Genomic DNA, 9,922 nt, shown 5'->3' with positions numbered 1-9,922 from the left:
CAAGAAGCCCATATTCAAACATTGGTCTCTCACAAATTGCTCGAATGCAGCGGGCAGCATTCACACACAAACTTCACCAAAGCCTTGTACACAACACAAGGTCCTACCTAACACGAGATCTTGTCAAGTCCACCCAAGGCTGGAGGAAATCACATCGTGCCAAGGTCCACTACCAAAATGCCACACTCTTATAGTAGGTAGTTGTCATATAGCCTTTTCTTCAATATACCTAGCCTGCAGGAGCGAGCTAGCTACAAGAACTTCTGCCGGATGCAGGAACATGAGCGAGCGCCACAAATTTGAATAAGAGCTTCAAAAAATTCACCTAGTGTGCGCGCGTGCGTGCGTGCTGCAACAACTTAATATATATATTGAGAGGGCTACCGATGCCACTCTCACTTCTCTATTTCTATGCAAACTGATTTTATCCAAGAGGCTCGAGGAATAAAAATAGATTCTATATGGCGACAATGGCCACCAGCAAAGAAGAAGAAAGACAAAAGAAAAAGGCTCTCCTCCTAGAAATATGTCTCTACCTGAGCGCTATATATATAGATAGAAGAATGTTTTGCGCCAACAACAGCGAGGGCAGCTGACAACACATCAATCATCACCTCGGACCACAACTTGCTTGGAGGATTTCCATACTCTCACGAGATCCATAAAGCAAGCTGGAAGCACCGCATATTATTCCCAAATACCTCGTAGCAAATCTTGGAGCGAGTTTGTACAATCATCCGTACAAGAATACAACTACCCTCATCTTTAACACCTAGCTCAAAAATAACTTACCAATAAAGATTCAATTATTTATTGAGACCTTATTGTATACTGTACGAGAGATGATGCTTAACTAGTTCACACATTTATACGTATGTACCTTACCAATGAAGATGCAGTTATTAAGGCCTTGTACTTTGAGTAGGCATACTATGATGTTCCAGATCCAAATGTATAAGAGATGGTACTTAATTGTCAACTACTTCACACAATTTATATGCACTCAAGAGGCTCTTGATGAGGATGTCTATGGTCAATCAATATTTAGTCCAAATACACCCTGAAATCATCCCAAGGTTTGCACCTTAGAGCCTTCAAAGCTTATCTATTTTTAGATTCGAGCTACGTGGAGCAATGGGTGGAAGAGCTATGGCATGTGGATCAAGGGATGGAAGAGCTTCACTATTTCTTTGGTTCATGGCCTAAACAGTGGAATAGCCAACACACCTCTATGCAAAACTACCTTCAGATAATCATGCATCAGTACTATAACCAGTATGAGGGACTTCCTCGTCTCCCTTTACCACATCTAAGAGACTAGATGTCAGCCTAGTTATTCGTTACGTTAACCCAATCAACAATGGTCAAAGGTCTTCAAGGTCAAAGGATTGGATTGTACTTTGATTTGGGTCAAAATACATATTATCTACGAATAACAAGTTGAGGTCAGGAGTGGTGGTCGGGTCAAACAAGAGACAAGGAAACAATAATAAATTATCTATCCAACCACCAAGTTTGGTTACAAATAGACCACATACTAAAAATAATAATTTTTAAAAATAGTAAGTAGGTCCGAGATAAGTGCCTCGCAATGCTAATAAAGACAATACATGGATAAAATTTGGACCAGCTTGCAAGTTCAAATGGCAGTACAGTTTTAAGTACGAGCATTGCCACATTTATGGTGGGGCACTTAAAGATGGTCACATTACAAATTTAGCACAAAAAAGGTGGTTTGGGCATCTACACTAACCGTAGAAGGGTTCCCATTAATTTATTTACAGAATCGGGACTCATGACAAGAAGCCGCTTTTAGCTCACACCTCAAGTAACATGCCTTTTCTACTTAATAAAAGCCTATTATAGCACTAGGGTATACCCGATGACGTGCCATAGGCTTAAATAATTGATAAGACTAAGAGCACTAGATTAAGGTATAAGTGGACACTAGGACAATGTGAACCGCCCCCACTCCTCTTATCTTGATGTATATAAATCAATTTCTATACTTTAAAGAGAACCACAGATTGCATAATCTAAATCTCGTGTTAATCTCTTATTATCCTCCAGCTAGTATGGTTGCTAGTCTTTATTAATACTTGTTTTCTTCCAAGATTTCTTGTACTACTGCATTTACCTGTATTTAGCTCATATTTAGCTCTTGATTAAACCTTTTATTGTAGATTTTATGCAACTAGAGATGGAGAAAACTTCCAAAGTGCCATTATGCAAGATATGGGAGCAAAGGTTCCTTAAAAATTAAAACTTTCTACCTATGCAAAACATATGATTTGTAATTAGCGTTGTAAACACATTTGGTGCTCAAGACCTTGCTTTATGGAGGCTTGTTCACAAGGTGTAAGGAAGCCAGATCAAGCCATGAATGTGGGTGCAAACATGGATGATGGAAGAGAAAGAGAGATAGATAGTAGAGCTCAACTAAGAGAGAGAGAGAGAGAGAGATTGCACAACACAAATGATACTTCTCTATTATAAAAAAGAACCATCCAAGTACATGCTGTTATAGGCACCAGTGCCTTATCTTTTGACCTAACCCTTAAAAATTAAGGATATTCACACCGCCCTCAGAGCAAAGGTCCCATGCCATGACTCTTCCCTCAATCAGCTTATGACTGAAGCTGAGATTATTGTTCAATCACTGCCTCAACTCCTACCTAGGATAAGAATACACCTTGCCTTTTATAGCATCAAGGCTTTATAAAATATCCAAAAAGATATCCAAAATATTCAAATTTTGGGAGACAACCCAAGTAGAGAACCGTTGATTCATAAAAAATAAGATATCAAAAGGTAGATAAAAACACGAAGTGAGGAAGCTTTGAAACTTCCGCTTGAGCATATGTCAATGAAGTCCTTTTGTGTCATCGTTTCCAAGCCAAAGAGACTTGGGGGTCCAAGCATGGTTCTCGAGGTAGACAATGTAGAAGCAATTGTCAATGAAGCACATCTCATTGTTGAAAAAGTAGCTGATGCAAACTTCTCAAGACCTCGTATGAATAGCTTCATGAAAGAAGCATACTATATCCTCTCCTTTCTCATCTAAAACTATATCAAGTGGAACAATGTGAACTCGTGGATTTGCTTACCCTAGTGAAGATGTCAAGACACCTCTTGAAACTAGATATATTTGCTCACTACTAGTACCTTCTTGACCTAAGTTCATAGAGTGCCATACCATAATCTCAAAATATGTGTTTTCAACTCTTTCAATCTAATTTTTTCCATCTACATCAGGTATATGCATGTAGAATTCACAACAAAAAACTCTCAGCATCCAAACTCTTGGTCTGGATCCGGACTCGATTCTTGAATCCAGATTCTTGCATGATCTGGATACCTACTAATCTGGATCCACTACTGGATCCTTCTCAGGCTCCAGATTCTCACTTCCTGCTCCCAATCTGTGGCTCGTGCTCCGGTTCCGGCTACGGCTTCGAAACAACCAACTGCTCTGGATTAATTTATACCTTCGGATGAGTTCCAGCTCCACATTGATTTCTAGCTCCGGATGAATTCCTGCTTCGCATTGTTTTCTAGCTCCGGATCGATTTCCATCTCCAGATATGTTTCCTGGTCTAAACACTTACCTGCTCCGGATATCTTTCTGATCCGGATAAGTTTTCCTGCTCCAGAAGTTTCCTGCTCCGGCCGAGCATTATCCTGCCCCAAACAGTTCCTGATCCGGAGATCAAAACCTCATTACTATGGGTATGCTAAAGCTATGGGTTTTTCTGGACACATGAGCACTCACCACATGCATTTGTATGGTGAGGGGAACATCTAAATAAACTAAACACAACTGTACTAAAGCAGTAGACACTGACCATTGGAAATTACATCTGGAGCAGGATCTCATCCGGAGCTATAAATCAATCCAGAGCAGTTGGTTGTTCCGCAGCCGCAGCCAAAACTGGAGCACGAGCTGGATTAAGAGCAGGATGTGAGAATCCGGAGCCAGAGCAGGATCCAGTAGTGGGTCCGGATTAGCATAGGTATGCAGATCAGGCAAGTATCCGAATTCAGGAGTCCGAATACTGAGAGCTTCCAAGATCATCAGTTAGGGTTTCCGGACTTCATCCCTAGTTAAGATTTACTTATATGAGAGTAGATTTTCAATGTAGATATATGTGTAAGTATACACCTATAAATATAAATATTTTAAAGGGGTGTATGCATGTATGTTGCGTGCGTGTGTTATATATATGTACACACATATACATATGTGTATATATCATTACACACGTGTATATTTACACATATTACACGTGTATATATACACATATTACACGTGTGTATATCATGCGTATATAACATATACATGTGTGTTTATTAGTTACAAAAAACCTAAATGAAGATCTTATAAAAATTTGTGTAGAGCTCATAGCTCTTACAAAAAATGAGTAGAGCTCTTGGCAAAAATAAGTAAAGCTCTAAAAATGAGCAAAGCTCTCCTACTAAAAGTCAGTGAAGCTCCTAAAAAAATTACAAGGATGAGTAGCCTATATACAAATACATAAGTAGCTAATCATAATCATAGCCTATATCACTTGAACGAGAGAGAGAGAGAGAGAGAGAGAGAGATCATTTTTGACATCCTTACAGCAGCTAACAAGTAAGCATCGTGAGAGAGAGAGAGAGAGAGAGAGAGAGAGTGGCGTTGCATGAGAGAGAGAGAAACGTCTGCGACCTGTTGAGCTGCGACCTGCTGGCCTGTGCCATTACTGTGCGACTGTGTGTGTAATCTGCAGCATCACTCGTCATCTTTTGCCGTCCGATTCTCTTCTCTGTTCATCCCCTTCTAAGTGTGTGTGTGTGTGTGTGTGTGTGTGTGAGAGAGAGAGAGAGAGAGAGAGAGAGAGAGAGAGAGAAGCCTGACTCTGCAAAAGAGGAAGCTAGCGTGTAAGAGTAATCCAGTCCTCTGTGTGCCAAGCGAAAGAGGGAGGGAGAGAGAGAGAGAGAGAGAGAGAGAGAACATATGAGGGTTTGAAGCTACTGATTTAGGGTTTGCAGGTGCTGAATTAGGGTTTTCAGGTGCTGAATTAGGGTTTGAAAGAACGGATTTTCTTTGCTTTTGTACATGGATTTGGATGACCCGGCTGCTGCTGTTGGTGGCATGGCTGCCAATAGCCTTAACATGGATCTTATTGAGGAGATGATCGAGAAGGATGTGGGTTATGCTTTAGATGCCTCGGAGCAACAAAAACGTCAAAGGCTTGATGTTGATGCAAGCTACACTCTGGTGAATGTTGGAGAGAATGCAGAGGAAAGTTCTCAAGTACCTTCTCCGGAGTTTTGCACGTTTGCTGCAGATCACTGGTGAGCTTCTGCAAGAATATGTGAAGGCAAATAGCGCGCAAATGGCTGCAGTAGATAATGATGGTGTGGCTGATGTATGCATGGAGACTCCTTTGTTGCTACAACAGCTAGCAGATTTTCATGATCGTGCTGCTATCTTCTTCTTTACTGGGCGTATTCCGTTGTTGCCTCGTCTTAAGAGCATGGTTGGGCCGCTTGGTGTCGCCTGAGGCACTTGAGGAGATTTATGATGGTCCGAGAGGCTTTTATGAAATACTTTTTCACACTTCGGAAGCCCGTAGGGCAGTCTTGGAGCAGGTGCCACTCTTTTTGGATGGGCAGTTGGTTCATGTGGTTCCGCGGAAGCCTATGGCAGAGTACCAAGATATGTTGCGCCAGGCTTGCCCAGTTTGGGCTGAAGTGAAACAATTCCCACCAATGTTTTGGCGTGTTTTACCAGGTCTCATGCGAGGTATCGGTGATGTCTTGGTGGTGCCTCGAATGACATCTAGAAACCAAAATCGTCTATGCATGTTGTGGGATACTAGGAGACCTAGGCCGACACATTTGCGTGTCAATATGGCTGGGCTGCAACCTTTAATGTATGAATTGAGGTGGGATACATTTGCTGGCCACTGTTTCAAATGTGGTGAGATGGGCCACTTTGTCTCCGAATGTCCTAAGAAAGAACAAGTTGTTGCTACCAAGGATATCGTTGATGGGCAGTTGCCCGTGGAAGATGAGCATGATGCTCCTTTACATGATGCCCAGCACATGGATGTACATGTGCATGTTCAGAATGAGGTTGAGCAGCCATGGGTGGAAGTACGTGGTAAAAAGACACGATTTGTTGCCCCACGGGGGGATTTCTCAGATGCTGTTTGGTGGGGGCCTTTGCGTACTCATCATGGGCCCTTATATACATATGCTCATCGCCCTTTGGGTTCATGTGCCTAGCCAACAGACCAAGATTGAGAGGCCGGGAGGCCAACTTTCTCAGGGTACAGGGGCTCTTGGGGTGGATAGAGTAGAACGCTATCCTATTAGAAGTCGCCTAACAAAAGAAGCACAACAACAATTGCCTCTTGTGTTTGGTTCGAAGGGTGAGGTCATCTCGCCATGGGATGGTCATTACCCTTCGGCACGTGCTCGGGAACTCCAAGGGCAGTCTGAGATCACAAATACCATGTCTAAAAATGCAATGCTTCAAAAGGTTCGTGATTTGGCAGATTGTCCTGGGCCTAGAACACGGCCTTGTTGATTCCTTTTCTAGGAAGGCTTATGAAAATTGTACAATGGAATGTAAAGGGTATTTCTTAGCGCCAAAAGCAGTTTAGGCTTTGGTGTACAACTTTTTGTCATGGTTGGGATGTTTTGTGTGCAATTGAACATAAGCAACATAAGCTGGCTGGCAAAGCCTATGTATATAAGGGGTTTCATGTTTTCTACAGCGGACATCCTGCTTCGCAGTCAGGTGTTATGTTTGCTATTCGTTCGCAGTTTCAGCCTTCTCTTGTGATTCAAGATGTTCATGGAAGATTTCTAGTGATACAGATTGTTTGGGATGATACACCTTTATGATTGTTAGGGGTGTATGCTCCAAATAATGCTCGTGCACGCCGTTTGCTGTGGAATGACTTGTGTGCTCTTTCAATCTCTCATCCTGGCTTTGTGATGGGAGACTTTAATATGTGTGTCTCCAGGGAGCAAGCCACGTCGCCTGATTCTGTAATGGATGGCCCGGAGAGAATGGCGTGGGAAGCTTTTACAACAAGGTCGCTAAAACAAGACATGTGGTCTTGGTTGCATCTAGATGAAAGGGGTTACACTTATGCCTCACAACAGTTTCGGGGCACTTATGCTAGATTGGATAGGATGTATAGAAATGGTCTATCATCCTGTGGATGCATATAAAGGCTTGTTGGGACGCTTGCCTTTGCGCTTAAATCACACTTTTTTGGAGCATGAAGTTTTTGATGTTTATATGCGTCAGTTGATACGACATTTCTCCACAAGAGTGTCCATGGCTGATTATCATGCTTGGCCAGTGTTCCTTACCAACACTCGAAAATTAGCGCGGCATTATGGTCCACCAAAGTCCTTCAATCGATAAAGACCACCTTCCTAGATACCCGTGTCAACAATATGCACGATGCTGGTGTCGATGATGCCTCTATACAAAAACAGCATGTGGCTCTTCTTGAGTCGCTTTTAAAGGGCTTGCAGGCGTTCATGTTTACTGACTCTATGGATGTTGAAGTTGTGGATGCCATAGAATGGCTGAAAAAGGAGCTATCTAGGGTGCAGGAAGCACAATATGTTCGCTTTAAACTACTTGCACGTCTTGATGCTTTGCGGGATGCTAACTGTCAATCTCATCGCTTCTATGATAAGTTGCATCAAAAACAAATGCATGAGAATATTGTTAGGCTGATGGATGCCCAAGGCAACCTTGTTACTCAACCTTCTGAGGTTATTCAGCATTGCATCAGGTTTTATGAAGATTTACTTGCCCCTCGAGAGGATGTCTCGCCGGTTGTCCTGGCTGCAAGGGAGTCATTGTTTGCTGAAGTACGATATCAAGTTGACCACCCTGATGTGGCGATTCAACTTGATGCTCCTGTTACTCAAGGGGAAGTGGAAGCTGTTCTCTCCAAACTTCCCATGGGAAAGAGCCCAATGAGTTTTTCCGAAAATATGCTGATCACCTTGCAAAGCCTTTGACGCTTATTTGTCAAAGGGTTTGGGATGAGGGATATATGCCTGCCGATTGGAAGTTAGGCATACTTCGTTTGTTGCCCAAAGTCCCTTCGTCTACTTCTTTGGCTCAATGGCGCTCGATCTCACTTATGGGTATTATGTATAAAATCTTTACAAAGATTTTTGCCAATCGCTTGCAGAAGGTGCTTCCTACTCTTATTCATCCATATCAACATGGATTTGTGCATGGCAGGAATATTTTGCATAATATTCTTAATGTTCAAATTGGAGTGGATTATGCCAAGGCAAAGAAGCAAAAGATTGTGATGGTGCAGCTGGATCTTGAAAAAGCTTTTGATCATGTCAGCTGGTCTTTTCTTTATCAGTTATTAATGACAGCCATGGGCTTTGGTCCCAAAATGGCTAATTTGGTACATTTACTTGGCTTTGGCTCTATCACGCGGATTATGCTCAATGGAGGACTTTTGGATGGTATTTCTCTCACCCGTTCTCTCCGGCAGGGCTGTTCTCTTAGCCCTCTTTTCTTTTCCATTGCCACTCATCCTATGTTATCTCGCCTAGATGCTATGGCATCACATGGTGAAGTGGTTGGTTTGCATCTTCCTCATGGCAAGCAATTGGTTGCTCAAGCCCTTGCGGATGACACTTTTATGTTTCTCAGGGCCGAAAAAGCCAATATAGATCGAGCAATGGAAGCTTGGAATAATTTTGCATTGGCTTCTGGACTGAAAATAAATTCAACAAAATCAGCCCTCATTGTATGCACGGAATTTGATCTTGAGGCATTAGGGTGGCAAGGCCATGTGGTGCATACAAGAGACATTGTTCGTCATCTTGGGTATCCGGTGGGTGTGGATGTGGACCCCCAAGCGCTTCTTGCTTGGATTTCTACTCGGATCTCGGATAAATTTGTGTATTGGAAAGCTCAAGGGTGACCTATGCACGTGAGGGTTAAGGTAGCTCAGGTTATTATGCTTAGCATGATTTCCTATTTTTTGCCTTTGCTACCTTGGACACACAAATCTCTTCTCCGTTTGGTTACTCCCATTCGGTTTATGCTGTGGAAGAGGCAAGGAAATATTATGGGTCAAACATGGATAGCTTGGAATCACATTACAACGCCCAAAAGAATTGGTGGGGCTGCTTTACTGGATGTCCGCTTGCATATGGTGGCGCGTAGGTGGGCGCTTTTTCAGGATGTGTGTTTGCAGGAGCAGCCTTGGGTATTCATGGCTCGTGACTTGATTGAGTTGGAGGGATTGTCACATGGACGGACACGTGTGCAGGCTTCATGGTGGGACATTGTGAATGCGGCTCATCCTGTCCGTATTCGCTCATCTCACCTTTTATCGCATATTCTCCTTTCTTGGCATGAAGTTCTACTGTTGACTCGGTGGGATCCTGGTCATGAAAGACTACTTTTGAACTCTTTGCAGTTCGAAACATGTGTGGAGTCGCGTGTCATTGTTTGGCCAGACAGAGATGCTTCACGCATACGACTCAACCGCTTGGTCAGGTTAGGCTTGGTTAGAATCCGAGATGCTGTGATACCTAGTCGTGACATGCCATATTCGTTTCGTCGTATTCGGCAGCACTTTAGGGTTCCTCGGACATTTCAGCCACTATGGGTTGACATCATGCATGCAGTTGAGCCTTGTACTCCATTGCCTCGGCCATCTGCAGATCAGCCTTGGCTTGATTGGGCACTATGTAAATCTGGTGACTTGATATCACTTTCAGCTAACCAGGTCTATCATAAGCTCGTATCAGAGAAAGATTGGGTTTCAGCCAAGGCCAATAAGGTGTGGGGATTGCACAAGTCTAAATCATGGTGGTAGAAAACTCTTATGCGTGGTTGGCAGTCTAAACTACCTTACCAAGGTAA

This window comes from Cibotium barometz, chromosome 5, assembly GCF_041138505.1.
Source record: "Cibotium barometz isolate CiBa-2024 chromosome 5, ASM4113850v1, whole genome shotgun sequence".
Lineage (NCBI taxonomy): Eukaryota > Viridiplantae > Streptophyta > Polypodiopsida > Cyatheales > Cibotiaceae > Cibotium > Cibotium barometz.
This window is presented reverse-complemented; position numbering follows the sequence as displayed.